General features: G+C 50.4%; 1 pseudogene; it reads left to right on the forward strand.

Annotated features, from left to right (window-relative positions):
• The first annotated feature begins 6,147 nt into the window (after nucleotides 1-6,147).
• LOC129785692 (hydrocephalus-inducing protein homolog) overlaps nucleotides 6,148-27,725 on the forward strand; it is a 67,198-nt pseudogene continuing 45,620 nt past the window's right edge.

The raw sequence follows: 27,725 nt of genomic DNA on the forward strand, positions 1-27,725 counted from the left end.
CTCGCTCTCCCCAGCTCTGCCTGCTGCCAGCGCCGGGGGCACCGCCACGGGGCCTGCCCCCTGCCCACAGCTGCCCTGACCCACAGCTGCAGCTGTACGTGGTGCCCACATCGCACAGCTGGGGCGGGGGTGGCAGGTCTCTCTGGGGGCAGCCTGGGACTGGGGGCAAAGCCAAGCCCATCCCTCGCTTGTGATCTTTGTCCCCAGGGAGAGCCAGTGCAGACGTGTGCTGCGCTGGGGAGTGTCCCGCGGGGAGGTGACGGCCGACTGCAGAGCAGCACTGAGACCCGCGCGACAGCAACGGCAGCCGGTGGCCGCAGAGCAGCCCAGGGGAGCTGGTTCCCTCGACGGGCCCCAAAGCAGCCTTCCTCAGCCCCTGCTTTTGGTGACATGTGGAGCAGCGCAGGGATGTCTCTCAGGCTTCCAGGCCTGAGGAGGCTTTCCTCCTCAGGGGCACTGTCAGAAATCCTGCTCCCAGGATTAAAGCGCCCCTCCCCCCATGGATCCGAGGCTGTGTGTCCAGCCCCCTGGAGCTGGGTACAGGTGCCCTGAGCGGTCTCTCAGGGAGGATGGGGCCACCTGCCTGGTGGCTCTGACACAGAAATGATGAGCTGAAGCCCTGTGGTGGTGGAGGGCTGGCTCAAAGCCTCCGAGTGCCTCAGCCTCTCTGCCCAGGAGCGTTTATCTCAGGCCCTTTTCCAGGGTGTGAAGACGCATGGCGGTGTTGTCCTGGTGCCTCCATCTTGTTCTCTCTTGAAGGTTGTGATACTTGAGGTCAGGGAGCACCTGAAAGCCCTGGCGGAGATCTCCAGGGACTTTGTGTTCCATTTTGTGTTGCCTTAGGGCTACAGTGTGCTGGGGTTTGGCGGCAACAAGGTTATGGTATGCCAGAGGTCAAGCGAGTTAGTGTCAAAGTGTGTTATTGTTATGGACAGAATCTGTGTTTGTTGGCCCTGCGTTCCTGGGGTTATGGCATTTTTATCTTATCTTGTGATCTATGTGGTGTTTTTTTTTGTGGAGAGTGCCTTTTTCAGCTTTTTTTTCCTTTGTACAGTACGGATGGGTGCCTTTGGTTTGTGTACGAAGTTTCTTCTGGTGGTTTTTCTGCTGTGCTGGTGGATGGTGGTGTTTTTTCTGTCTTGAAACCATCGTTACTGGTCTAATAGATCTCCTGCAGGTCAGGCAGTGTCACTTCTGGCGTGGTCTGACTCATTTCTGGTGAGCTGGTGGGTAGGTGTGGAAGACTTGTGGTCCCTCCATGGAGAATGACTGCTAGAGGACTAACAGGCAGATCTGTGGAGGGGTGAGAGGACCGCTGGCCCATAAGTAGTGACTGTCAGAGGACTAAGTGTACTTGAACTAATGTGGGCTTCCAAATTCGTGGTTATCTGTCCTGCCTTGTGGAAGAGCCATGGGAAGTCACCAGCCACACGGAAGGACAAGGGGGTTCCCAGGGGTACGTGGTTTCCTGGGTTTTGCTTTTGAGTAAGAAAGTCTTATCTCTACATCAGTGCAACTGTGGACAGTCAATTTTGCTGACTTTAGAAAGCAGGGAGCAGCACTTTTGTGCTGTGCCTCACATGGCTGCCAGGGCAGGGTGAGAAGCAGCAAGAGAATTCCTTCCTGGCACCTTCTCCAGGGGAGCCGTGCTGCACTTTCACAAGGTGAGCCCTGGTTCTGCATGAGTGCAGAAGGTTTTGGTCAATTTTCTCACCACAGAAAGCAGGGAGCAGAACATTAGTGCTGACTCACATGGCTGCCCGGGCAGGGTGAGAAGCAGCAAGAGAATTCCTTTCTGGCATGTTCTCCAGGGGGGCAGGGCTGCACTTTCCCAAGATGATTTTTATTGGCTCTTAACGACTGCAACTCTGAAGGGTCAATGTTCTCACCACAGAAAGCAGGGAGCAGCACTTTTCTGCTGTGCCTCACATGGCTGCCCGGGCAGGGTGAGAAGCAGCAAGAGAATTCCTGCCTGGCACCTTCTCCAGGGAGCCGTGCTGCACTTTGCTGAGGTGAGCTCTGGTTCTGCATGAGTGCAAAATGCTTGGGTCAAATTTCATACCACTGAAAGCGGGGAGCAGAACTTTTGTGCTGTGCCTCACATGGCTGCCAGGGCAGGGTGAGAAGCAGCAAGAGAATTCCTGCCTGGCACCTTCTCCAGGGGAGCACTGCTGCACTTTCCCAAGATATATTTTTTCTTTTGGCTCTGCATGAGTGCAAAAACTTTGGGTCCATTTTCTCATCACAGAAAGCAGGGAGAAGAACTTTTGTGCTGTTCCTCACATGGCTGCAAGTGCAGGGTAGAGAACAGCAAGAGAATTTTTTCCTGGTACCTTCTTTATGGGAGGAGTGCTGTACTTTCCCAAGGTGATTTTTTGGGCTTTTAACCATTGCAATTCTGAAGGATCAATTTTATCACCACAGAAAGCAGAGATCAGAACTTTTGTGCTGTGCCTCACATGGCTGCCAGGGCAGGGTGAGAAGCAGCAAGAGAATTCCTGCCTGGCATCTTCTCCAGGTAAGCAGCGCTGCGCTTTAAGGTGATTATTTTTTTTCTGTGCATGATTGCCACTGAAAAGAGGTCAGTTTTCTCACCACAGGAAGCAGGGAGCAGAACTTTTGTGCTGTGCCTCACATGGCTGCCAGGGCAGGGTGAGAAGCAGCAAGAGAATTCCTTCCTGGCACCTTCTCCAGGGGGGCAGTGCTGCACTTTCCCAAGATATATTTTTTTCTTTTGGCTCTACAGGAGTGCACAAACTTTGGTTCCATTTTCTCACCACAGAAAGCAGGGAGCAGAACTTTTGTGCTGTGCCTCGCATGGCTGCCAGGGCAGGGTGAGAACAGCAAGAAAATTTTGTCCTGGTACCTTCTTTATGGGAGGAGTGCTGCACTTTCCCAAGGTGCCTTTTTTGGGCTCTTAACGGTTGCAGCTTTGAAGGGTCAGTTTTGCTCACCACAGGAAGCAGGGAGCAGCACTTTTGTGCTGTGCCTCACATGGCTGCCAGGGCAGGGTGAGAAGCAGCAAGAGAATTCCTCCCTGGCACCTTCTCCAGGGGGGAACAGTGCTGCACTTATGTCAAGGTCAGCTCTGGTTCTGCATGAGTGCAAAATTTTGGGGTCAATTTTATCACCACGCAAAGCAGGGAGCAGAACTTTAGTGCTGTGCCTCACATGGCTGCCAGGGCAGGGTGAGAAGCAGCAAGAGAATTCCTGCCTGGCACCTTCTCCAGGGGGACAGTGCAGCACTTTGCCAAGGTGACTCTTTGGGGCCCTGCATGATTGCCAATGTAAAGGCGTCCAGTTTCTCACCACAGAGAGAAGGGTGCCGAACTTTTCTGCTGTGCCTGACGTGGCTGCAAGGACATGGTGAGAAGATCCCAGGTAGGAATTCTCTTGCTGTTTCCCACCGTGCCCTGGCAGCCATGAGAGGAACAGCACAAAAGTTCTGCTCCATGCATTCTGTTCTGAGAAATTTGACCTCTCATACTTGGAATCATTCACAGAACAAAAAAATCACCTTGGGAAAGCGCAGCACTGCTCCCCTGGAGAAGATGCTAGGAAGGAATTGTTTTGCTGTTTCTCACCGTGCTCTGGCAGCCATGTGAGGTACAGCACAATATTTCTGCTCCCTGCTTTCTGTGGTGAGAAAACAGACCCCTCACATTTGAAATCATGCAGAGCCAAAAAACCTCACCTTGGCAAAGTGCAGCGCTGCTCCCCTGGAGAAGGTGCCAGGCAGGAATTCTCTTGCTGCTTCTCACCCTGCCCTGGCAGCCATGTGAGGCACAGCACAAAAGCAGAGCAGTACATAGTAGTAGGTACTGGAGTAAAGGGAGCGTGGGGGAGGGGGCTGGAGCTTGGCACCCTGCTCTGGCACATGTGGGTTTCCTGAGACACGTCAGGAATTGTACCCCAGCCCCGGGTGTATTTCCTCATTGCTTTTCTGAGGTGATGGTAGCTGTTGTGTCCTGGCGCAGCTGGTTCCCCTGCCCAGGGTTGGGGCGTTCATGCTCTGAACCCACAGTCGAGGTGCCCGAGGCGTCTGTGCCCTGAGCCTGGAGCAGAGGGGCAGTTGCAGTCTGTCCTTAATTTCTGGGGGGGGTGAAGGGCTCTCTGAGGTGGGAAGATGGAGCTCCCCGTGCAGCAGCCAGGGGTGGTGGCTGGAGGTGGGCTGTGTTGCGGTTGCTGTTTTGTCCTGCCCCCGCAGGAGAATGTGGCTGCTTTCTTAGTTCTGCTGCTTTCCTCCTAATGCAGGAGGCTGGTCCCTGCAGGCTCCAGGGAAGTGGGGCTGTGGAAGTGCCTAACTCTGGGGCTAGAGGGTAGGGGAAGCTGCTGGACTGGTATGGGGGCATGCAGACTGGAAGCCCTCTGGAAATAACTGGTGTGGGCATGATGAGCAGGATTAGTTTCAAGTGAAGTGAAATTATAGTTAGAAAATTGAAAGAAATAATCCAGTTACTCTCAAGACCCAGTAATAAAGCACTGATACCCAGATTAGTGTTGTATCATCCCCATTAGATTTCTCTCTTAACGAATAGTTATTTCTGGCTTTCAATCCGAGCTCCAGCTGCAGCATGCCCTTGTGTCCGTAGGACCGTGCTGTTCTCTCATGTTCCCGGCAAGGACAAAAGGAAATGGCAACCCTGTTGTTCCCTGAAACTATGAAGGGCCTGGTACCGTGAACATGCGCAATGCTGTAGCTGTTTCGGGAGTAATGAGCTGAAAGTATTGCCTCGTTTGCAGGATGTGGGTCAAACTTGAGGGGAAGGGAATGGTGGTCTTTGCATAGAATGGTGTCTAGCTGTGTACAGCAAGTCCACATGAAGAAAAACGATGTGGAACAGGAGGAAGCAGGAGGGGGTAGGATCTGTGATTTTTTACTTATTGTCCGGATGTAAAATAATTTTAGGGTAGAGCTGGGTTTGAGGCCACTGGTCTTTCAAGTCCCAGAAAAAAAAAGAGGTGGGGACATCCATCTGTTCCTTGGTCCAGTTAGCCAGAAAGGGAGGGGAAACGATTTCTCGTCCAAAGTAGTGCTTAGTAAATGCTGTACATACTCACCTTTGACTTTTGTCGGTGCTTGAGACCCACTTTCTGGGGGTGTTTTCTTTCCCTTTCTTGCACACCCACTTTTTGAGAGACAGATGGGGAGGTTGTCAGCAGGCTGGTGATAGAAGAAGGATGGCCCATGGACCTGTTAAGCCACGCTGCCTGCAGGATAAGGATGCTTGAGAGGAACTGCCATTAGGATAGCCTGAAGTGGCCAAGCTGTCACATCTGTTGTATTTCTATTTGAGCTAATTGCTCATGCGACTTTAATGGTTTCATGCTTTTATTTCTGCTGCTACAGCTTTTCATGCCTGTAGGGAGCCTAGAGTTTGGGTGTTAGTAAGTGAAAAAAATAAGGCCCTCATTCTCCATGGAGAAAGGCTCTTGGGCATGGTAATTTCATGCCTGGAAGGAGTCATATTTGCTGGATAAGTTTTGTAACCTAACCAAATTAGCTTTGAGAAACCATAGTTGTTAATCAGAGTGTTGAACTCTATGGTCCCTTAGTTAAAAACATCACCAAGCTCCTTGCACAAAGGATGGGCGTTTGGTTTGCAAAGTAGGAGAGCAGTCTGATTTTGATGCTTGGGGCAGCAGCGATCCCTGGGTGTAAGGTTGTTCATAATAGTCTGAGCACTTAGTAGGGTCAGGCACAAAGTCACATCGGGTCAGCTGTTTTTGCAAAATGAAGCAGTGAAGTGACATTGTTCCCACCAAAAAACTTTTAAAGAGTAATAAAGGACAGTTTGGGTATTAATAGAGATTTGGATAATAATTCCAGCAAATAGTTCCAAAATACATGGAAGAGGGGGAGAAGATGAGAAGTGGCAGCAGTCTTTGACGTGTGTTTGTGGCTTGTGGGACTGCGCCCACAGCAAAAGGCTGTTTTGGAGTGTTTGTTCTGGGCTTTTACTTCTATCAGTCTTAACTCTGCCACTGAAATATGGTCTAGTTATGAAACAGGGTGGGGATGCCGGCTGCTCTCCAGTTATGAAGGAGCCACAGCCCGGAGACACAGCTGTCTCCTTTGGGTCTGCCATGGAAGGGGATGCTGGGTTTTCCAAGTCCCGTTGCTGTTCCTTGCAGGTCAACTGAGGCATGGCCACTGGAAAGCCCCGCTGGTTCACGGGGTCCTCCAGGATGGCTGGTAGATTCCCGAGCCAAGTGGTAGTGCCTCGTAAGCCGAAGCTAGCCAGAGGGACAGAGAAGCCTGCAACTGTAAGTACCTGCTGCGGCCAGGTAGGAGCTGTGTAAGGCTGGAAACTGCCCCCGCGTCCTTCCTCTACCTGCCCCTCCTGTTGTCTGGCAGCACTGTGAAGCTGGACACCACCTCCCCGTCTCTCTGCTGCCATGCTTCTGTCGGAGGTGGTGACCATGGTGCGGTAGGGGATGGACTGTGTGCTGCTTCAGGGGAGGTCCAGAGTTGTGTCTGGATGTGCCACTGGAGCCATTTAAATGAACGTGCCGGGCATTGCACCGGAATAGCTGAAGCGTGAGCGTGTGCTTCTCTCCGCCCCCTTTGTGTGGGCAGTAACGTTTTGTCACCTCGGGATGCTTGCCAGCGCTGCTCTGACCATACCTGCCCTCCAGGCAGCTGGGCACGTGGTGGGCTGCTCAAACTCTGCTTGAAGGTTTCGAGAGGTATGGCTGGTCCCAGATGGAACAGGTTCCAAAACAGTTGTTCTGTCCCGTATCCCGTGTGGAGCACAGATCCAGCGCTGCAGACAGCAGCGGAGTCAGGGCAATTCCTCCTCCCCATCCTCAGACAGCCCTTTGCTGACCAGAGCTCACTTGGCTGAAGATGACCTGGTGCTGAAGCTCTGTCGAGGAGATACCTTTGCATACTTCTGTGGAGGGGTCTCGGAGGCCCAAACAGAGAAAACAAGTGCTAATTCAAAAGAGATAACTAAAACTTGGAGCCATTCCTCTCCACCTCAGTCTTGGCACAACACTGATTTTCTGCTTTCCTGACTCACCCAGCAGTGACATCTCCACATGTGTGGTGGTTGTGAGCGTTGTGCAAGGGTGGAGTTAAGGGATTTCTGGTAACTCCTCCCAACCTTTTTCAAAGGTCACTGGCTCACTCCGGCCAAACTGGAAAGGAAACAAATGCCCGAAGAGCAAAACCCCCAACATGTCACATCAAATCACGAAGGAGAAGCTAACGGGACAAAGCTACTTGTTTGGAGCATGTGTATTGCACTCTCTATCATTAATTTACTAATGGTAAATATTTCAACAGGTAGTTATGGGACTTCCAGGACTATCCTAGCGGCTATGATCACAAATTATTCATCGGTGGCTCTTGAAGAAGAAAAGCCTTTCTGAATAAAGGCAGTTCTGTAGCTCTTGCTGGTGTTTTGCATTTCAGCTGACTCCCTCTGCCCTCCTGAAGGAGATGTCTCTTACCACCAAGCAGAGGCTGGCCAGCACTCGGGAGATGCGTCGACCCCAGATTATCCAGATTCTAGACATGAGCGAAGCCTCCCATCGTAAGGTAGCCTTTTCTTGCCCTTTTCCTTGCTGTTTGATGTGACGTTTGAAGAGAGCGCGTGCTTGTGACAGGCTTGCCTCCAGCTTATCTAAATGCCTTGGTGACTAAGTCCTGTTGTTGTTTCAGACTGCTGCCGGTGTGGAGTTCCTTCTGCTGGGGGAAAGGTAAAACATTTTTCCCCAGTGAGATGTTGAAGTCCTGACCTGCGCTAAGCCCATATAAACAACCTCTGTTGAAGTTGGTGGCTTTTGCTGGAGATGAGCTACTGCGGCTAAAGCATGATACTGGGGGAAGGCTGGGGCGGGCCACAAGGATGCAAGCTTGCAATTTCCCACCTTCCTGCTGAAATAGCCAGCCCTTGGTTTGGTGTAGTCTCTGTCGAACACTTGGGGTCATAGGATGCCCTCAGTGGTGGCAGCGTTGGCCTTTGAGGGCTGAGGGCCTACGGTAACTACTCAAGGTGTAGCTAAAGCAATTGCATGAATGCTTTGGGTTGGAACAACGAGTGGGACCCGTACAGGGTGTTAGATTTTTCAGGCTGCCAGGTACACAGGGGAATGGCCCTGGGCAGAGGGGAGTGGGTGTGCTTTATCTGGATCAATGTTTATTTACACGTGTGTTTAAAGCTGCTTTTCTTACAGATCTGCTTAGTATAACACACGTTCCAAAGGGGTAGATGACTGAGGTAGGCTGTTGAGTGGAAAACTGCCAGCGAGAGACCTGTAGCAAATTGGTTAAGGATTGCCCTAGACAGCGCGTGAGGTTGGGAACGCCTCGGACGAGCGCACACAGAACTGGCCGTGTGCTGTGGCCGCTGGCTTCAGCACGACCCTGACTCCTGTGGAGAAGCAGGAGACGTGCCTGTGTCTTGTGAGTGTGAAGAGTTCAGCTGGAAGGGGGGAGGCAGAGCAGGGAGGAGTTTTCTCAAAGTAACGCCTCGGCGCTGTAAGCATTTGCTGTTTCTGTATGTTTTCAGACCTGCTTCTGTAGTGGTATTAAAGAAAATGGCAATAATAGAATATAATGAAGCATCCATTTAAAGCTCGTGGGAAAAGGAGATGCCAAGTCCAGCTTTACTCAGATTGCCCAGTGATGCTGGGAAAGTACCTGGAACTTACCACCTCATCTGTCGCTTTCTTAACGGCGGTGTTCCTTTCTGGCCTGTCTTCTCTTCTTCCTGGTTTCTGGGCTGTGTGTCAAAAAAGAGATTTGAGGATGTGTTGGGCTCGGTCTCTGTGTCTCAAAGTAAAGATGATCCCCAAGTTGTTTCCCATGGGGTCTCCTGTAAATTCTTGGCTTTCCCTTGCTCCACGAGTGCTTACAGCTCTTGCAGTGAGTGCTCTGGAGCTGTGTGACCGTGTTAGCCCAGGGCTCTGCCGGAGGTAAGTGCTGCCTTGCCTGTTGGAGAAGGCGACCTGGAGAAACACCTGCCAAAAGAGCTGCTCGCTTGAGCCTGCTCTAGTGTGGCCCAGAAACTTTTGATCTGCTCAGAACACAGGTGGGTGAGCTTCTGTTCCCCTAGCGTGAGCTGGGCAGGCGTGCTCACCAAGGGACTGTCCTTCGCTGGAGGCCAGTGTTGTATTCTCTCACCGATGAGTCTTTCTCCCCGCGGCTGAAACTCTCTGCTCTCTTTTGCATCTCCAGTTCTCGGCAGTTGCCCTGGAACAGAGCTTGTTCCGGCCTTTCCCATCAGAGGTGGTATTTCAGAGCTACGTCCCCGATGAGGTCTATGAAGTGCCACTGATTCTGAGGAACGTGGACAAGGTAAGTGCTGGGATGTGGAAGTTTAACCCTGTGCTGGAACTGGAGAGCAGTGTCATCCGTGCGGTGCACAGCACAGCCAGTCGCCTGCTGCAGCACAGCGCATCCAGAATAAAACGTCTCACCGCCTTTATTTTGCAAGACGGTGGAAATCTTGCCATGCTGAGGTTTCTCCCCCTGGTTTTGGCTGTGTGTTGGTGGTACCTAGCTGAAAGGAGCTTTTCTGGTCAGCACCTTTCCCCGTGGAAGCCCTGCACGGGTGGGAATGTTGGGGGCTGTACAGTTCTTCCCTGCCCTCGTGCTTTCCCTCGAGTGTGCACCGCGTCCTGGTGGCTCCGTGGTTAATCTCAGTTTCCACAGGGCCCCTCTGCCTCTGGGTGAGCTGCACAGAGAGCTGAACGGGCTGTCAGAGCTCGGGGTGGGGTCTTCTCCACTTTATGCTGGAGTAAGTTATAATTAGTGGTAACAGCGCTTCAGGAAAGGTGTTTTGAAACAGCAGTGGAAGCAGGCTGATTTAGCAGCAGCAGCGGGAGGCCTTTAGGTGCCCCTTCAGGCTCCTGCTAAGCTTAATTGGGTTCTGCTCAGGTTTTCCTGAGACAACGTGATGCTCTGCTTCCCCTTTGGAGAGCCACGGCCTGTTTGGAGTAAAGTGCCCTCAAAGGTCTCCACCTTTACTTGAAAAAAACGATCATTTTGAGACTTCCCAAGAAAGTTGAGAATGGAAAAGTTGAAAAATGTCAGCAGTTTTGTTCCACTGTCAGGAGGGAAATTGGGACCTTTTGAACTTCAGCTGGGGAAACGTTTGCTGGAATGAGGCATGTGCCAAGGGCAAGCTGGTGGGAAAAGGCAGGAGGGAGGAAAGGAGCTGAGCTCGGTGTTCTCTCCCTGCGCACTTTCATACACGCAGGGGTTTCTCTTGATACGTAGCAGTAAGTGCACGGGCAGTAGAGACAGGTCAGAAAGAGGGGTGTAATTAAGGATACTCTTCTGTAATGAAGAGGAAGGGGTATGCGTGAGGGCAGGGTGGGATGGGAAGATGGAAGTGTGCACAAGAGACGGTGAATTCGCCTCCTTTCCAAATTTCCCTGTTGGGGAGGGCAAACAGGTGGACAACAAAAAAAAGCTGTCGAGGCATACTGCAGGTGGAAGAACAGCAAGTCCAAGTATCTCCTGAGATAACAGGTTGTGACAGGGATGTGGGTGAAAATGGAAGACCCTTTGGCAAGGAAGGATGCGGGTGTGCTCCCTCAGTTATTCCGGGAGAGTACTGCACCATTCCTGGTCTGGCATTTAACTTGGGAACATTGATAAGATGCAGCATGTGTGCCTGCACCCGGGGGATGCCACTGGTGTGATCTGCGCTGAATTTTGGGCAGTCTTTGCTGTAGGTATCCTCGTCCCTGATTAAAATGTGCCTCAGTCCTCACTTTCTCTCTTCCTACTCTCTGCTTCATTCCCACTGAGTCTTTGGCTTCACCTGCTCCATTATCCATGCAGCACTTCAAAATGTTTATCTTTGCCAAGTACCAGCCAACAGGCAAACAGTTAATTTGCTCTATTCATGCTTCCTCAAGTGGAAAAGATCATCTGCATTAACATTTCTGCCATTCCCAGTAAATGATAATAAACTTGTACTGTGTAAAGCTGCACCTTGGGATTTACGTGCCCTGTGAAGGGGGAGGCAATGTGTGAACTGTGGTTTTTTTCCCAAAACAGTGTAGTTTTGAAGCTAGTTAGAGCTCAACCACTGGAGAGCATGGGTGTAAAAGTAAGATAAGCTCCAGGAAAATCTTTGGTATGTTTTAAATACAGAAAGACAGAGAGGATAATCCTGCGAGGGTGTTACATTCTAAATTGGTTGGCTTTTGGCGATGTCCTGGAGAAAAGCAACGTTGTGCTCCGTCTCAAGTTTTTCGTGCCAGTTTCCCACATTCCCCTGAATCATACTGAGTTACACTGCATGGTAGCCTGAAGTTGTCTGCCCCATAAAAATCCAGCTGACAGCAAAATGTATTCCGCATAGAGGCTCTGTAATCATGCAACTACAGAAGTGCTGTACTATATACTTCCTGCTCTTACCTGTGTTGTAAAATTGCTTTTCTATTTTCAGGCTGTTCCTCAGCACCCTCAGATGTTCTGGGTGGCTTTTGCTGAAGGTCTGAGCCACACGTGCTCCCCTTCTAAGGGACATGGTGACCAAAATGCCTGTCTGCACTGTGAAGTTGGCTCCTGGAACTCGCCGCCCCAGGACATTGCTGGGTTCCAAGGGCGTTTGGAGAGTTCAGGACTGCCTTGGCCACGGGTTACCAGGCTTGGGTGGGTGGCGCAGAGTGAGCCTCCATTTTTTCCAAGCCTCATGTGGGGTTGTTGTTGATCCGTGAAGCTGCCCACCAGTCCAAATCACCTGCTTCAGACTTTGAGATTTGGCGCTCAGGGGTTGCTCTCTATGTGCTAGGGAAATGCCTGTGTGCTGTCTGTGTGCTGGTGGTGCCCCAGAGGGCAGAACCGTGCAGCAGGGTGCCTGCAGGGACTGCTGGGGGTGGGCAGGGGTCCCCAGGGATCTGGCTTGCCTGCGCTGGCAGCTGCCTGGCTACAGTCACAGGCAGCAGGAGCCTCCGGAGAGCAGAGGTTGGCTTTTAATAATGAAACCACCGCCAGGCAGTGCCAGTCATGTATCTCGGGGCAGAAAATGCCTTTGAGGCCCCTAGTTGATAGGCACAGCCTGGGGGGTCGCCTGGCTTTCCATCACTTGGCCAGGTTGCTGGCTCTCATCCTCTGCATCAGCCTTTCCTTGTAGCATATTGTGCTTCTCCCTTGCTTCTTTCCAGCTCCCTTTGGTTTTCCCCAGCCATCTCTCTGTTTCTGGGGTTGTCTCTTTGTCTTCCTGTGTTTCCTCCTTTTGCTCTTCATTTGCTGCTTTTATTCCCAGTAAGGCCACAGTATCTGTGGTCCCCTCTTGCTGGTCTGCCTACATGACTGTAGCACCGCAGCTTGACTGCCCCGCTCAAACCCAGCACGTTAAAGTGAATTTCTTCCTTCCGCCAGGATTAACACGTACTGTTTGGCGTTCAGATAATACATGCCCCTTCTAGGGGCATGTCTGCCTGGATGTGTACGGGCAGAAGCCAGCAGATTCTCTGGGCTTATTGAATACACGGGTGACTTGATTCAGATATTATACCGCCGTGCTGCTGGTGTCTTCCCTGCTTGGCCCTTCCTTCATCGCCCTGCTGCCTCTGGCCTCGAGCTGTTTTGCCCAGGCAGAAGGGATTAATGTTCACTCTTATGTGTTACGTGTATGTACCTCCAGAGCTAAAAGTGCTTTGTGAAGGTGGTATCACCAGGCCTCTTCTCCCCCTGTTTCCACAAGCTGCAAGATCATACTTTCCTCTCTTTTCTGCAGGTTCCTGGGCTGGTGAAGGTCATCTTGGAGAGCTCACCTTATTTCAAGCTGATCAGCCACCATGCTGTGTGCCGCAAGGTACTGCCTGGCATGCTTGCGACTTTCCGCATCGTTTTCTCCCCTGATGAGAACAAGGTGAGACTGGAGGTCCCGAGAGGTGTGTGCCTTCAGTGGGAGGTGAACCTGCGGGGCTGGGTTCAGAACAGGGCATCTGCTGTGGGTTTTGAGGCACTGTCCTGGTTTCGGTGGCATTGCACTGGATCTGCAGCTGGGGGAAACTTTTCCTGTGGTGAAGATGATGCTGTCATAGGCTGGAGGCTCTTCTATGCTTCAGACTGTGATTATCCTTTGGTGCTGGAACGTTTAATGCCATGTCTGTTGGCTTCAGGGATAAGAGTGCACTGTGTGGTGGGGTGGCCTCTCATGGTGTTGGTTTCTAGTATCTGACTATTGCTGCATAATTACAGGTTTGCTCTGATAATTATAAATACAAAAGCCTGTTTGCATAAATACAAACCTGTTGTTTGGAGGACCCAAAGCTGAGCCTGATCAGAGTGAGGACCACCACCTTTGAAAACTGGAGTTGCTTCTTGAATGCATATCGTGTTGGCCGCAGTAGTGAGACGGCGGAACGTTCTGTCTGAAGCCGGCACTTTTCTTGCACACCGGTCATAGCCCATGCCGTGCTGCGAGGTTTGCTCTAGGCTGTGGTCAGGCAGCCTGCAGCTGGTCACATCCTGGCTGGCAGCACCATGCGATGCCACCGCAGCAGGGACTGACGAGCTGTGCGTTCCCTCCCTGTGCTTTCCTGGGCGTTTTCAGGGGAAGGCGCACGTGGGACAGTAGGGAAATGGCAGGGAGGGGTGCTGATAAGGTGTTTAGCCATCGCACCTCTCTACTCGATGTTAGGGGCTTAATTATGATGGAAAACGCTAGGGGAATGGCTAGATCCAGAGAGCTTTCCCCTTTCCCGTCTGGCAACCAGTTCCCTGCCTCACCCTGGGCTGGAGCGAAGGTGATGCTTTTTCATACCCTCTGTGTTCCAGCCTTGCCGCTGTGCTGCCCCTGAGGATACTTGCCCACCTGTGCTCCAGCTGTGATTCTAGGGGAGAAGATGCGCTGTGCTCGTGGCAGGGAGCCAGCCTGGCCCAGACACGCTGAGCTCCAGATGTCTTTAACCAGCAGGAGGCTGGTGTGCTGCAGAGGACTGAGGCATCTGGAGCGCACACAGGAGTGAAGGGGCAGGTAGCATCTGCAGGCAGAGTGTTAGCCTGGAGCCTTTGGGCAGTCACGCTGGTGTGGCTGTGCCTGCGTGCATGGGGCTGTGGTTGCTGTGTCAGCTGGCACCTATTCCCTGCCCCGTGTGCCATGCTTTTGCTCGGAGGTTGGAACATCGGTGCTGTGGCCCTGGCAGTCTGGCACTGTGCCGTGATGTGAAGGGGCGGCGGTGTTACCTGGAGGCTTGTTAACGCAAAAGGGTTTAGTACCTGGCATGGAAGGGAGGAAGCCCTGCAGGGGAACACAGACAGACAGGCTGACTCTTTACACCAGCACTCTGCTGCCTCTTGGCACAGTTCTTTGCGTGACTTTGTGGGTGATGCAAGGTGAGGGGGTCGCTCTGAGCCAGCTGGTGTTTCTGCGCCAGGCCAGAGGTGCAGGCTCTCTTTGGGCACAGCTGTTCTCTCATCTTCCGTTTGCTGCTTAGACTTAGTTGAACACCCTGTCCTATCCTCAAACAGCATGGCTGTAGCAAACTAGAGAGGAAATGCCCTGTGGTGCCTGGCTCCCCATGCTTGTGAAATGATCTCTTGCTTTGCGGAGGGACTGAGAAATTGTTTTACGTCATTCGTATGGAAGGTTAAAATGATGTTGGCTTAGGGCAGTTCTCCATACTGCCCAAGTGACATAAGAGCTTAATCCCACCGAGGTAGGCTTTGCAGGGGACACTGCTTCCTTTAAAATGTGATTGACTAGTATTCATGAGCATTCATTTTTGGGATGGAAGTAAATCGGTTCCCATGAAGGGCAAAGAGCTGCTCTTCAACTACAGAGAAGCAGCAGAGCAACACATGAACATCACCCCAAATAGAAGTAGGGTGAGGTAACTCCCAGGAACACTCATGTCCAGTACTTTGTCCCTTGTCTTGCCCTTGAACTGGTGAGTGTGTGGCATTAGGGAGCTGTGCCAGCGAGGTCCTCTGCACAGCTCGAGCGACACCCTGGCGGTTTCTGCCGACCTGGGTTTTGTGCTCCTTGCAGGGCATTGGGAGAGGGATGTGGGCTGCTTGGTGAGGAGCACATGGGGACTCTACAGCAGAACCAGAATGTTGTATAAATCGAACTTTTTGTCTCGTACTTGATGGAGTGTGAGTCAGGAAAGTGCCGGAGTGCTGTCGCTCAGCTAGAAATGCATCAGTAGCATGGTCAGGATGTGCAGAGCACCTTGAAAAGCCCTTAGCCAAGAGGCAGGCTTTGGGAGATGGTTCTGTAAAGCCACCTGTGTTGGGCTTGCAGTTGCTTGCCTGCAGAGTATCTGTGTGTTAGTTGTGGAAGGCTCAGGAGTGCTGCCTTTGAATAACTCCTACATCTCTGATACTGCATGATCCACAGGGACTGTGGGTAACCCAGTGAAGTGGGGTCTGGGTCTTCCTGATGAGGAGCCGGTTTGTGTCATTCTCTTGCTTTGAATCTGTTCTTCCCTGGAGTAAGTCTGACTTCAGTGAAGTCACTCCTGATTGAAAGGAGTAAAATTGTGCCTCAGCCCTAAGTAATAGGGCCATGTGAGTTGTTAGTGGCTGAAATGCCACGTAGCCCTTTCTTGGAAAATGAGCAGTTTCCTACTGTCTCGCAGTCATTTGGGAATGTGCCACGTGGTCAGACTGTCAGAAAAGGAATAGCTGACGCGCCTCTTGGTTTATTGGCACTTGCGTTATAAATGAACTGCTAATTTTTCTGCTGGGCAACATTTCCAGTTTGTTACTCTTGCTGCTTCTGATTTGCACGTTTCTGTTTTATGGCTCCATTGTACAGCGTGGGTGTTCTCGTGCCAGCCCCTGTTCCCATGTGTTCTTGCGTTATGGTCTGACGGCCTCTGCTGAACTGGAAACCATTGTGGCACTGACCGGCAGATAAACAACAGACAGAAATACTTCCATTTGTGCGTCCTTCAGGCTTATTAGTAGTTTATTGTAAAGGAAGAAGGAAGCAAGAAGCACATAAAAACATAGCAGAGCTTATTCTGTGTTGTCCTCTTGCTCTTTTCACTGTAGCAGTGCACTGTTTTCAGGCAGTGCAAGTTCAGGCTGTGAGGTTTGTGAAATTCATTGCTGATGCTCAGTGGAGACTGAATTAATGCACATTGATTACTCTGAAATATGACAGGACGGTGAGTTATTGCATGACTGAAATGAAGTCCTTTAAAATTCAGCCCAGCCCTGCTAGATGTTTTGTTGTGCACAGAAGCTATTCCAAGAATACTTTTAAGATGACTCTTGTGAGGAGGAAAGGGGCAGAAGACCAAGGCAAATGGCGCGGCGCCACAGGAACCTGAAGCCAAGTGACTCATTTCAAAGACTCCTGCGAACCGGCGGCTGAGGGGGGCAGGCGCAGGGGCACCCCCTCTGCTGCGAACGGATCTTCATCCTCTGGTCTCTCCTCTGTTGTCACGGCCCTTATTTTCCAGCCTTTTTTTATATCAGGGTTTCAGCGGGAGCTTTCCCTGCTTGGCTTGCTGTGTTACCTCATGCTACAAGGATCTTTTCTTTGCAGGTTGGCTGCTGCAAGGAATTCAGTGAAGCATTTGGGATAGGTTATGCAGGGAAACTGACATCTGAGTTTGGGGTTCTGGGCAGTTAGGCTTGATATTGCTGCGACAGTAATTACTGTTAGCCTGAGTTTACAAAGAGCCTGAAACAACACCCAAGACGAGCAGCTGCTTCAGTCTCAGTGGGTGCCAGTTCAGACGCCAGTGGTGATACCTGGAAGGCCAGAGCTTGTAATTTACTGCTTGTCACAGGGGAGCACGAGAAGGGGAGCCATCGTACAACTGTCTGTATCTTCCGTGAAACTGAGAGGGGAGTTGTATGCAGGATGAAGTCGTGTTTTCATGAAAACCTATAGCCTGAAGCTGTGTCTAAACACAGCAAACTTTAAAGCATAGATGGGATGCAACCCCTCTGTCATCCAGGCACGTTTATTTAGAAACCTGGTCTTAAACAGTCTGCTAAGGGTTTGCAGTTGCGAAGCAGAACAACATTTTGAACTGGTCTCAACTGTGCCCCTAGGCTGCAAGCAAGTGCGTAGCAGGGTTAGTGCCCTGGTAACACGAGGCAGTGCTGAAGTAGAGACTTTGCAACCTGTTGCCCCCAAGGGAGGGCAATTCAGCTTTCAAAAGCTTAAGGGACCATGGGTTCACAGTGGCACAAACAGCCAGCTTCTGCCTAGCACCCCTCCTGCCTTGGGTTTCCCCCTGTTTGGGCTGGCGCTGCATTCAGCCTGGTGCAAGGTCCCACGTTGGTGGGGTGGTAGAGCGTGGCTGAAGGGTCAGCCCGCTCTGAAGTGCTGAGTCAAGCCTTGCACGGGATGCCATGTCCCACGGTGTCCCTGGAGAGGGGGCTTGGAGCATAATGTGCATCTGCATGAATGGCGAGAGGCATCTTTCTCTCTCAAGGTCGTGGTTGTCTCTGTGAAACCAAATCCTTGTTGCTTTAGCCTTGCCCTCAGGTCCCTGGAGAAATCCCTTGTGCATTGCTGTGCAGGTGGTCCCAGCGCCCCTCACCAGCAACGGAGCTGGGAAGGCTGCCTGTGCTTGCTTTTGGGGGGGATTTATTTCTTGGGCTCTTAATTGCATTGCTGTTGATCCATTTGCTCCTTAGCAATGACAACACCTTGACAATTACTTCCTTTTACTTGCTCCAAGTAGCTCCAGTTGTTGAAGTTCCTTTTTTCTTTATCCTCCTGCTGATCTGAACTTGCATCCTCCTCTGCCTACCTGGCACCTGGAAGAGGGAGCTAAGTAAATATGGCATGCCAAGACTTAATAAGGCAGGTAGCTTTCAATTGGCTTTGCAATGCCTTTGTTACAGTAGTGTGGCCAAAAGAACAACAACAACAAAAGCAAATAACATTCTTCATTTGCTAATGAGTTTCTGAGGATCGAAACAGTGCAGGACGTGAAGTAGCCAGATAATAGGTGCTTTAAATTCATATGGGCTGCCCATAGCTTTTATTTTAGAGGGCTTAGGCTGCAAGATTGAGTACAAAATTGCTAACTCAGAACGACTTGCTGAAGATGAAACGCTTTCCTGAAATGCGGTATTAAATCATGCAGGTTGCTTGCTGCAGTTCCCTTCCTAGTATTTTACCTTCCAAATAGGAAAAGCAAAAGCCCTTCTGCAGTTTCTAGGGTGAATATTTGAGATGTCTAGAAAAGGAGATTATTCTTTTTGTCTTGGATGGGGCAGCATCTGTATTGACAAGCTTAAACCCCAGCTGAGCAGGTGGTAGGCGAGGTGCTGGGTGGTGGGTGAGGCGCTGGCTGTCAGCGCTTGCGTTAGAGCAATAGGTGCGTGTCTGTGCCTGGGCTGGCTGCCTTAGGGCCCTTCCAGGAGGGGATGGGGACAGGAGCAGGAAATCCCAGCTGTGGCGGAGGCTGGATCGGTTCTGCTGAAGGGAGTTTGCTGCTGTATGCAATTCCTAAATCATTAAAATCCTAAAGCGCTTGCTGCTTCAACAGTGATAAAAATATCAAATTAATTAAAAGCACTGAGGAAAAAATCAGGGCAGCCAGTGAGTGACGAGAAGCAGAGTTTTTATCAGCTCATCCATAAGAGCGCTGCTGGGGGTAATGGCTCCTGGCCCTATGGCAGCAGATTTACCACTGATTTCAGTGGGGGCAAGGTGATAGTTCCAGCGCAGCGATGCCACGCCATACATCTGGAGACTGCTCTGCTCATCTCTACAGTAACATGGTTTTGGTAATTTGATTTGCCTTCCTGCTGCTAAACGCCAGACAGCCGGGGCGCGGGGGGGATTGCCTGGCTCTGTTCTGCAGAAGGCAGTGGCTGGGACTGCACAGCCGGCTTTGCTCTGGTGGGGTGTCTGAGTGTCCCCCGTGTGCAGCTCCCGATGCCGCCTGCCTGGGGTGGGTGTGCTAACCAGGCACGCCGTCACTTACTCCTCTAGAACAGACCTTACAGAGGGGTGTGATTACGGCATCAGCCAGAGCTGTCTCCTGTGCCCCCTGAGGCTGGGTGAGATGTAAAGGGAAACGGAGTTCAGACACAGGAAGAACTAACACCCTTTAATTCTAGCGCAGAGGTGGCATAGGCTGCTGAGGGCAGGGGTGCAACTGTTAGCGCTTTTAGGTACTTGTGAAACCTCTCGCAAAAACAGTTTGGGTCTGGAGCTGAGCCAGCTCTGGTGTGGGGAGATGGATCAGGTGGCTTTTGAAGGGTGCGTGTCCCCAGCCTTGGCCCTATAACGCTGTGAGAAGGGGCAGGAAATACAGCCGTACCCTGCACTGCCCTGACGCTGCCGCAATTACCGTGTCCAGCTTGTGAAGTATTTCACCGAAGACTGACCATTGACTATGCATGTGGTGAAGTCCTTTTGAAAGTGTACCTGAGCATCCCCTGCCAAGCTTCAACGAGGTCGCCGCGTTGCTGGCACTGGAGTTAGTGCTGTGGCACAGCTGGGTTCTCAGTGGTGCTTCCAATAGTCTGCAGTGGCGATCGAAGCAGGTTGCGTTAGTGCTGTGATCCCTTGCATGAAGAGACTGTTCTGGTGTCTCGGAATCAAAGCATCAGATAATTGTGGTGCTGCCAGCTTGCTGCAAAAGCAGGTGAATCAATGGGGTTGTTTCTCCTTTGCAAGTTAACGACCCTGTGCAAGTCATGCTACTGGAATGAAAGCTCATGAAGGTAAAAAGTACTGTTGCGTTACTGAATGATACTGCTACAGCCATAGAAAACAGCAGTTTTCCTTCTGCCGTGGGGAAAGTACTAAAAGCATTGTGCTGAGATTGTTTCTTTCCCCGCAGGATTATTTCCACGAGCTCATCTGCGTCACAGAAAGGGGAGAAGTTTGTTGTGCCTCTCCGAGCTATAGGTGCCCGAGCTATCCTGGCCTTCCCCGACCAGGTGAACTTCTCAGCCTGTCCAGTCAAGTACAGCACCCAGAAAACACTGCTGGTTCGCAACATCGGTAACGGGGCGGCCCGCTACTGCATCAGCCCTCAGAGGTAGGGAGCTCATCTCTTTTTGTGCAAAACACTGTTGTGTGATAATACAGTTGGTAAACAGCGACAAAAAGGAGCCAGAGCGTGTGAGCTGCTGTACTGCTGCCGTGGCTGGAAATGGGCAGGGCACGTGGGGTTTGCTGTTGATTATAGTGTTTGAAGCATGGCGCAGCCTCTGCTAAAACTCTGCAAGCTGCAGAGTGGAGTTTTATAGTGCAACGGTGTCTTCAGTGCACAGTCGTGCAAGACTGATTCTGTTAGATTGAACGAGCAAATGTAGGAAGGCAGCTGGACTGCCCTCGGGCTGTGTAAGATCCTGCGTGGCAGACGACAGCTCTAGGAGCTCAGTTCCTGAAGACCAAAGGCAGTGTTAAGAAATGGGCAAGCTCTGAGCTGGTGGAAGAGACATTTAAGAATTTATCATCAGCTTTACCAGCAGTTTGTCTATAGTAGCAAGTGCAATCAGAGATGATAGATCAAAGCAACTGGTATTGAGACCCTGACAAAAACCCTGTGGGGTCCAGAACCTGGTTTTCCAGTAGGTTTGATCTGGTCCCTGGGATCCACTATTCTTCATTAGAATGAGCTCTTAAGTGGAGATGAACTGGCAGCGGCTTCAAACCTGCACTTTAGCCCCAAAGCAGAATGCCGATGGGCGCACAGGCAAAAGGTGCAGCAAATGCCTGGCGCGTGGGTTGGGAGCCTTTTCTAGAGCTTTGTCTCTCTCAGATCTCCTGGAAAGTGCTCTAGCATGCTGTAGTAGCTACCAGCAACCCCCTTGATCTTCAGTACCTTCTGAAGTGGTTATGTGGCCCTATTGACCCAATATACCCATTCCCTGGGAGGCCACAAGCACGTGGCATTTCGGCAGTCTCCTGGTCAAGCGCCTGATGTGTGCTGTGTCGTGGACAGCCTGTACTGTTCCTCTTGGTCTGAGAAGACAGTCACTGGTTTTCCAGTTTGCTGAACTGGAGAGGGTAATGCGTTTTGGAAACTGCACCTGCAAGGAAACCACTTCAGCTGGCTGGTAGTTAGCTCCGTGTTGCTTGGTCCCAGAGGTTTTGGTGTAGGAGCTGAGGTCCAGAATGCAGCAAAGACGTGCCGTCTGCCTTAGTGCACCTGAGTTGCTTCGGTTTCTTCCCCAGGAAAACAGGGGTCAAGAGAAGGCTCTTTGCTCTTTCTCCTGGGAAATGCGAAGGTCCAAGAGGCTTCTACCAAAGCCTGGCAAGGCTGTTGAAGCAGGCTTCCAGGATGCTGTTCAAGCAGGCTGCTTCTTTTCACTGTGGAAATACATAGGCAGGAACTTGTAAATCCCTGTACAGCTTCCCTCTGGGATTTCCAGATCTACTTGTCACCACCAAAACAAGTACCCAGTCGTGTGTAGCATCTCTTGGCAATGTCCTTGCCAACTGTTCTATCGCGTGATACGGCGTACGTTGAATCCTGCTTGATCTGGATTTTATGCTGAACTTCACCAATTGAATGTTTCAGTCCTGACTTGCAACAAAGGGATGGGAAGCGTTACGAAAGCTTTATTTCAAACTACACAAGAAAGTACAATTCTGAATAACTGGATTGCGTGTGCGCAGAGATCAAAAGCTGGTAAGATTTCCCATGTCAGCCAAAGGCATCAGTCATCTCTTCCATTTCGTTATGAACTTTTGAAAGCCAGTCTGAAATTTCAAACTGATGATCTTTGAATATAAGCAGCGTTTTATTCTAATTAGGTCGCCCCCACTTTCATTCAGATTTCTTTTTTAAATACTCTGAGGTTCCTGTCTTTCTGCTCTTTTATTTTTTTTTGCTTTAAGTGTTCAGCGAAATGTCATAATGAATTCCTCATTGGGAACTTTCTTAAAGGTTGAGTTCCTCTAATGCCTGTCTGTCTACCATCTGCCTATATATATGCACAGATGTATAAGAAATAATATGAGAAATTTGGGGAACACGTGAAATGGAATTGGGCTGCTGGAGAAGATAAAATCCTAGAATAACTTTGGAAGAGACCTCTGGAGATCATGTGAGCAAACACAGTGCTCAAAGCAAGACCAGTGTCTAAGTTTGATCAGGTGTGCACTCAACACGAAAAGTAAGACCAAGTGATACCAGCCTTCGTCTTTCCTTCTCAAGGCTGTGCAAAGCCTTGAGATCCCAGCATCTCCCTGTATGTGCTGTGCTCCAGCCCCTAAGCTCCTCTTCTGTAGAAAGGCTTTCGTGCCCACCAGCCTGCACTGCCAGGGATTCTTCCATCCCAAATACAGGTTTTTGCATTTTCCATCCCTCGGCTGCATGCGGTTCTGCTGTGTCCCCTGAATAGCAGCCCAGCCCTCCAGTATCTCGACTGTACTCCCCCAAGCTTGTATCCTCCACTCAAAATCCGAGTGCTCCCCACTCTTGACCAGGTCACCACGTCCCCTTGCAGCCTGGGAGCAGAACAACCACGTTCTCCCTGTGCGATGAGGCCATGGTGTGCCAGGAGTGGTTTCTCCAGCCAGTGCTGGGGACTGCGCTGGGTGACAGTGGGTTCCCTGCTGCTTGTGCTGTGAGAAGTTGCTCAGGTGCCTGCCCCGAGGTCCCGGGTGAGCTCAGTGGCTCCAGCAGCCCCAGCAGAAAAGAACTGGCCTCCCAGCTGGCATGACAAGTTGGCTGGAGAGTCTCACCAATACACTGCTCCACAGGCGAGTAGGTCATTAGCTGTTAATTGTCTTTGAACAACTCTACTTACAGAGGCTTTCGCGGGAGAGACCGTTTTCCTCCTCATGTCAGGGGATTAATTTCCCTGCGTTAGAGGCTGTGACCAAGGCTGCATCATTATTAACGACAGGGGAAGTTTTTAGTTTAATGTCATTGCATTCTTTTGAATGACTCCCGTAATGATTGTTCAGCATCACAAACACTTAAACCTGTGCTTTGGACATTAATGCGTGATGTTTCCTGTCCTGGAGAGCTTAATGTGTAGATACGAGACGCAGTATTTAAGAGTTATGGCATAGGTGGTAGGAGTGCCAGCCTTACAGACTTACATTCAGGACTGTTTTAGTCTCTTCCTATTTAGTGGAGAACTGAAGCAGCTTTAGTGTGTGCTTAACTTTTGCTGAGTACGGATGTAGTGTTGTGTTAAAGCCAACATCAATATCACATAATAGTTTTGTGTGCCGCTATGTGTAAGCATGCGTGCACGTGAGAGGGGGAGGAGGCTTAGTGGAGTAGAAGGGAAAGAGAGATCAAAGTTTGTGGACCATCAGCTGGCCTCTGTGTCCTTCATTCTCTCTCTGCACAACTGAGACTTCTTAGTTGCTGCAACTTCTGTCTTCTGGCCTGGGCGAATTCAGGCTCTTGCCCCTTTGCAAGGCAGCCGCAGGCGCCACAGTTTCCTAGTCCAATGCGCTGCTCGTATCACTTCTCTCTGCCTCCTTTCTCAAAATTCCCTTGGCATCAAGTGTAACCTACCAGCTTTCACCTTCAGTGCATTTTTCAGCCCATCTCCAATGCTAACCTTTCCTCTCGGTCAGTACTGCGAGCTCTGCTCTTGCAGCGGGTCACTTCATAAGGACATTCCTTGCCTCTTACAACTTTATCTAAGGACTTGTGTGGTGTATTTTACTCCACGGCAGAGCTCTCAAATGAATCCACGGGGCCAATTCAGCATCCTTCTGCTGTTGCTTGTTCAGAACTCTCCCTTGCCGTGGTATCTACCAGAAAACATGGACACGTTTTGACTCCTCTTTCGTAAAGGGGGTGTGTGTGTGTGTGTGTGGGAACCCTGACACCAAAGCACTCCCCATTATGCAGCTTGGCTCTGTGCCTGTCCTCCCCCTGCATGTCCATACCCAGCTGTTCACTGCATAGTGTAGTAATAAAAAAAAATAACAATAGTATAAATATAAAAAGTCTTTTCCTGCCGTTCTCATTGTTAAGGCTGGTTAGTGAGTTTCTTCTCCACGGCATTCACGGAGATAAATGTCATTCCAGTACATTTCAGTTGAAAATGGTGCCTGGAAGCAGATCTCAGTGCAGCACTGCCTTTTCCTGACGTTACACTGTGCTGTGCTGTGCTATGGGTTAGAGAGGATCTGTCTGAGAAGGTCCATTTAGGAATGTCCCATCAAGCTCTGGAAGCTCAGGAAATGATCCTACATGGCACAGTGCCAGGAGCCGCCTTGCATCCCTCCCTGCAGTACCCATTATACTACATGGAGGTGTGGGGCTGGAGAGTTACCATGGGATGTACAGGGATGTGACAACAGAGCCTACGTGCAGGGAAAGAGGGAAAGAGAGAGCTTGTGAGATGCTGGCTCTGTGCAGGATTTTTTCAGTATGGAGATGGAGTCTTGGATGCTTTGACCTAACAGACTGTGTTTACTGGAGTGGTTACAGTGCTCGACTTTGGCTTTTATACCATTACCAAAAAATTACGTATGCCAAGATTAAGTGATCTTTGGGGTTTTTTTCCTGCAATAGGTCTTAGTTGACAGAGGGGGCAATTCAATCACCAGTAATTTTACTGTCGGTCTTGGGGTTGGAGGCAGCTTTTAATGAAATCAATTCTCAAACTCAGATGATTTTATAATGCAAATTAAGGCACCAGAGGAGTAAAGGGGTTTTGGTTGTAGAAGAGAAACATACCACGGGACGAAGTATGTTGCAGCCTCGTTGCACGCTGCACTGACTAAACGTATGGTTCCAGGAGGAAAGGCAGCGCGGTAGTCGGGAAAGCCTGAGCCACAGAACTGTCAGCGTTGTTCACTTGTCAGTTGGTTGCTAAATTGTCAGGAGTATTTTGCCCGTGGTATCCTCATGGGATTTAACTTTTGCCCAGCTTGGGGAGCTGATGCCTGGTGAAAGCAAGCAAGATGTAAACGCCAAGACAGATCACAATGAAATTGCTTACTAATCTGGTGTTGTTCCCTTTCTGAAGGGCAATTACGGGCAAGATCTCAGCAGGTTCTGCTGGGAAGGTCTCCCTCAGATTGGTGCGGCTAGATGAGTTTATACAAGCTGGGGATTGCAAGGCACCGTTGGGAGATCTGGACCTGTGAAAGTTTAGATGTTGTACATCAAAGCAAACGTACAAATGGACGTAGTTGAAAAGCATGTCAGAAGAAGAGCTATTAATAAACCTCCAAACCTTATCTTTCCTGTTTTGTCAGGAGCAGTAGTTATTCATTACAAGGGTAGATCTAACAGGACAAGAATTACCGTAAAGAACAGCTCACAATTAATGGCTAAAAGGCCAAAGTTTAGCCTGCCAGCTTCATCTGTTGGCAGTGGTTTTCATGTGGCTATTAGTGTGTCAGGGACGTTTCCTTAGCATCTCTTATCTGTAGGCTGCAGGGAACAGCTTAGTGATGTGGACTGAAGTTCAGAGTTCAGGTGAAGCACGGACCTTACATCCCTCTGGGTCTTGGAGAAGCAGGTCTACGTGAGGGATACCAAGCTCCTGCTACATCAGGAACCAAGTTGTCCTGTGGGTACAGCGTGGGGTGGGAGGCAGGAGGTGCGGTGTCTGACTTGTGCTCTGTTTCTCAGTCCTGAGAATGAGTCCTGACCTCGGTGGGATCCTCTTCTCTGGTAATTTGAAGATGTGAAGGTATCTACTTTCTCAGGCATCCCCTGAAGTCATCCTCAGGAGTGTCATTCCCATCCCAGCTATCTGAGGGCAGGGGTATGCAGACATGGGGATGGAGTAGGAAGGGCATGGGATGGGAGGTAGTGCTGAAGTGTGGCCCTTAACTGGCAGCTTTTCTGTTCTGGCAATGTTTCTGGTAAAAACAACAAACTAAAAGAGGTGGGGGGGAATTTTTCTGTGCCTTTCCCACAGCAGGCAGTGATCCCCGCCAAGCACCAGCAGAGCCCTGCCCAGTATAACCAGGCACAACCCCCAGCGCAGGTGCAGGGCCATGTAGAGCAGCCCGGTTCTGAGGCTGGCGGCGCCTTGGCTTTCCTCCTCCCTCTCAAAAGCCTCAGGTCCAGCACGTGAACATTGCGGGCCCAATGCTTCCCCATTAGTCACTGGCGATGTTCTTGCTAGTCGTGATGGGAGCAGGTCAGGCCCCCAATTGCATCAGTGTCTCCTTAATGAGCAGGAACTCCAGCAGTTTCATCAGCTGTCACTGCTTCCATGAGCGAAGCGAAGCTTGCGCATGGCTCCATTTTTTCTCATTATTTCTGTGGGCTGCACTCCCCAATCACTGTAAAACTCTGCAGAAAATATTTTTAAGGTGACAAATTGACCACCAGCAAAGCACTAAATCCAATAACTTTTGCTTTCTAAGTGAGGCTGTACAAGAGCCACAAAGCCCAGCTGCTGTTATGCAGAAACACGTTGCATCTGACTTTTCCCTGAGCATTAAAGGACTGAATTATGTGTCTGTCAGCTGAGAGCTGTTTACCTGGCGACAAATCATAATTGCTCTTGTTAAATCTAAAGTACACCGGCACATTTTCATACTATTTCCCACACATTGCACAGAATTTCTCTAGTAGGCCAAGCAAACAGTTACCAAGCCTGGATTACAACCCAGAGCCCCAGACTGCATTGCTTGTGAATACGCAGAAAACCTCCTGTTGAAGGTGCCTTGATATGCTCCTGCTAGCGGTGCTTCATTTAGCTAGAGATTTAATTGTTCAGGCTGTAAATGGGATACTCCTTTTGTGTCTTGTTTTCTTGTTTCTGTATCACTCTAACCTGCCTTTGCACTCGTACAGATTTTTCTTTGCTTAGAACAGCTTTCATTGAAATGCTGATAAAATGTGCCCTTTCTGAGGCAAAACCAGGATGCTTTCAAGGTAAAAAAAAAAAAAAAAAAGAAAGATAGATTAATTCTGCCATTAAAGTCTAATTATTCTCCGGTCATTCAAGAATAAACTTCTGTTCTCCCTGTCTGATTTCCAGGCTGTAATCTCACTGGGGCAGGTATTGCCTTGACATTTGCATCTCTTGAGGTTTATAGGTGGCAGGAAAAGACGGATTCCTGAGGAACTCAGTGTCAAGTTGTGCATGCAAATAACTCTTGCCATCTCCGTGCCCTTCAAAAACCCTCCTCCGATCGTATCGCTAGCAGTCAGACTCTTGAGCCTTGCTGCAGAAAACTGGATGCAGGGTATGGGGGAGACGAGGTCATTTTATCGCTTAGGATCTTCTGAGGGCTGGAGCTCTTCAGGAGTTGGGTCGGTGGCTCAGTTCCTGGCCCTGTATGTTCTCTTTTTCTGCTGCTGACTGTGGTTTCTTGGCCCCTTGCTAATACAGGTGAGCTGGAGTGAGCTGGACGGCAGAAGGAACGTAGTCCCCAAAGGTCCCACAATAATCCTGATGTGCCTCTCCGTGTTGCAGCCCTTTCTCTGTTGATCCCTCTGCTGGGACTCTTGGGATTGGCGATGCCATGCAAGTAACGGTGGACTTCCACCCAGAGAAGACTGGTGATTATTCCAGGCCCCTGACAGTTCACTATGACACAGGTAAGGTCTGGGCACTGCATGGTGCCCAGTCTCTGCGTCCTTCAAAACAGAGACCTTTCAAAGCAGAAAAATGTTAAGCTTGCTTTGCAGACTACTTCTAAAACCTTTTCTTTCAAAACCTCTGTATGTTTCGGTGCTTAAGTGAGCAGGTAAGGGGCAAAGGCTGCGTGTGCCCTCGTTCTGTGTGGCTGTGTGCCGGTCTCTCCCTGGGGGATGCTGGTGTCGGCTGGGTGCTCTCCACCCAGCACCCCCCATGACTGCCATCTGCCATCATTCCCTGTTGTCCCGGTCACCTTAATTGCCTCTCCAGGTGTATCTCCCCT

This window comes from Falco peregrinus, chromosome 14 (genome assembly GCF_023634155.1).
Source record: "Falco peregrinus isolate bFalPer1 chromosome 14, bFalPer1.pri, whole genome shotgun sequence".
NCBI classification, from domain to species: Eukaryota; Metazoa; Chordata; class Aves; order Falconiformes; family Falconidae; genus Falco; species Falco peregrinus.